The 2,712-nt window shown below is 41.1% G+C and overlaps 1 protein-coding gene across 1 annotated transcript in view; it reads right to left on the bottom strand.

The window, feature by feature from the left end:
* The window catches only part of RAD54B (RAD54 homolog B), a 131,864-nt gene that overhangs the window by 27,781 nt on the left and 101,371 nt on the right, over positions 1–2,712 (bottom strand). The gene's annotated exons all lie outside the window — the stretch shown is intronic.

Genomic DNA, 2,712 nt, shown 5'->3' with positions numbered 1-2,712 from the left:
TGTGGTGTGGTGTGGTGTGGTTCGGTTATGTTTTTGTCAGCCCTGGACTGAAACCCTGATTTCCCAGGCCTGCCCTAGGGAAGGGGCTCGCTGTGTTCCCGTTCAAACCATGCTTCACGACACCTCAGGCACCAGGCTTCTCTCCTGTGGTTTCCCTCTACCTTAGCCAGCCTGCAGGCCCACGGGGTGAAATATGAGAGCAGCTGGTTTAGTATAATAATGCGAGCAGTGTCTGCTTTTGCCAGTGATTGAATTTTAAAATGTGAACAGGATCCAGAGGATAAAGGTTAATGTGACACCCTATTGTGATGGTTATTGCGAACAGTCATTACGGTTTTAACATTTCCAAAGGCTGATACATGCCACAGGCTATTAGCATTACTGCTGCTTCCGTTATGACAGAGTCAACCGGAGCCATATAAATAATCATGTTCACTCATAAACTTGGAGAAATAATTCAACTATGCCTTAAAAGAAAAAAAAAACCTAAACTCAGCTTGCTGTACTTTACAAAGTCCTCTTATAAGCAGGCACCAGTCCCTGGAAAAGGAGTCGTGCTTGGTAAAGCAGAGGGGCAGCAACAAAGAGGAAGACCCTCAATGGGCTGGATGAACACAGTGGATAAAACAAAGGACGCAAGTGTAGTATGGATTGTGTGGGTGGTGCGGAATGTTCTTGTACATGGCATCGCTATAGGTCAGAAATAACTCGATTGGCACCAAATAGCACTGCATAAGCTAGTTTCCCAAGCCTTACTGGGTCCTGCATGCTTCCTCATCCCCAGGAGCTTATTTGAATTGCTCTGCATCCTTTGATTGTGCTAATGGGCCAGTCATAGTGAGAAGTGATTCCCCGCTCATTCCCGGGGAAACAGCTGGATCAACATTACTCTTGGTCACCTTTTGCTCGTCACCCACTGCTTGGGAGAAGGAATCACTTATATGATTCATAGCTTTGTCAGGAACAACTTTGAGATCACTGAAGTGCTATAGCAAAGTGTGGTGAAGAAATCAGGTGGTGCTCAACTCTCAGAAAAAAATAGCACCTGGGGTCTTTAAAAGCAAGTCTTAAAAAGGCATGGCTTAAAACAGCAGTTCTCAACCTGTGGGTGGCGACCCCTTCAGGAGTCGAAGGACTCTTTCCCAGGGGTCACCTAAGATCATCAGAAAACATATATTTCCGATGGTGTCAGAAACTGAGACACCGCTCCTCTATCCGTCTCCAGGCGGGTCCCCACACATGCAGATACGCCCACATAAGTACGCGGCGTGAAGACTGTGACCCAGGCTACACCATGCTTCAAGACAAACTTTCATTTATTTGTAATTAGAAATAAATATTTCACGATATATAATTACATATTGTTTTGTGATTAATCACTATGCTTTAATTATGTTCAATTTTTAACAATGAAAATACATCCTGCATATCAGCTATTTACATTATGATTCATAACAGTGGCAAAATGACAATTACGAAGTAGCAACGAGAATAATGTTATGGTTGGGAGTCACCACAACATGAGGAACTGTATGAAAGGGTCACATTAGGAAGATTGAGAACCATGGTCTTAAAACAAGCAGCCATCTAAGCTAAGTCCACACAGAAGAAGCACACCAGCCTGTGTGACCCAAGGACTATACGTAAGGAAATCCAAAACTGGAGGAGGAAACCGTATTAGAGATTAAATTCTGAGTGCCAGTTTGCAAGTGTATGCATGACAGTGAAAGCCTAAAATCCATTTGTAGGGGTCTCCTGTGAATTGTGCCTCCAGAGAATCCCCTCAGGTCACTCACCAGGGATGGGAATAGGCTTGCTTTCAGACAGAGTGCAATGGAAAGATGATTAATGCAGATGCAGTTAGGTTAAAATTTAATACTTTTGCTCTCCCTTTTGGCCCATTTTTAATGTGTTCTAGTTTTTATTATTTTCTACTTTCTTTTTGAGTTGAGACTTTTCTGGTTTGTGCTTGCTGTTGGGTTTTTTCTTTTGTTTTTGTAGGGTTTTCTTCATATGAACTCCAGGGTAGGCAAATTTAGAGATCGCAACTGGATTCATTGGCATAGTGATGACATGTTGGGCTCCTCACCACAAGGTCCGCAGTTAGAAAGCACCTGCCCACTCGGCAGGAGAGAGACGGGACTTTTCCTCCCATGAAGAATTATAGTCTAGGGAACTCACAGAGCTACTTTTACCTTCTCCTAGGGGTCTCCATGAGTCACATCAACTCAATGGCAGTGAGTTTGGGCTTTGGGGTTTTAACTGGATTAATCATTTCTTAAATTTATGGTAGGGAGATTGGGGAGATAAAGTCTTTCAGTGCTGTGGTCTGCATTGTTGGGTTTTCCTTATCTTCTTCAAAAGAGAAAGCTATCTTTTAAAATGTTAAGAGTAAATAACCTTTAACATTACAAGCTATCAAATAAGAATAGCAAACTTCAGAAACCATCGGTTTGGGTCAGTACAATTTATTTAATAATTTTATCTTTTTTAATCATTCAAATTATATTTGGAGTTGGTACTGGAAGTTTATAATGACTTGAAGGAAAGAACAAAGATCAGTTATAGAATAGTGCCACAGGAAATTAGCCTAAACCAGAAAAAAATAAAAAGTAAAAATTATCTAGATACACACACAAATATGAAAGGATATTTAAAAGTTTGTGGGAAAATGGAAAAGAAAGACAATGAAAGTTTTTCATAAATGTTTTT

The sequence above is a fragment of the Echinops telfairi genome, unplaced genomic scaffold (assembly GCF_000313985.2).
Source record: "Echinops telfairi isolate 266 unplaced genomic scaffold, ASM31398v2 ScPeMD7_1;HRSCAF=3_0, whole genome shotgun sequence".
Lineage (NCBI taxonomy): Eukaryota > Metazoa > Chordata > Mammalia > Afrosoricida > Tenrecidae > Echinops > Echinops telfairi.
The sequence above is the reverse complement of the archived record's forward strand: the minus strand, read 5'-3'. Positions and strand labels throughout refer to the sequence as shown.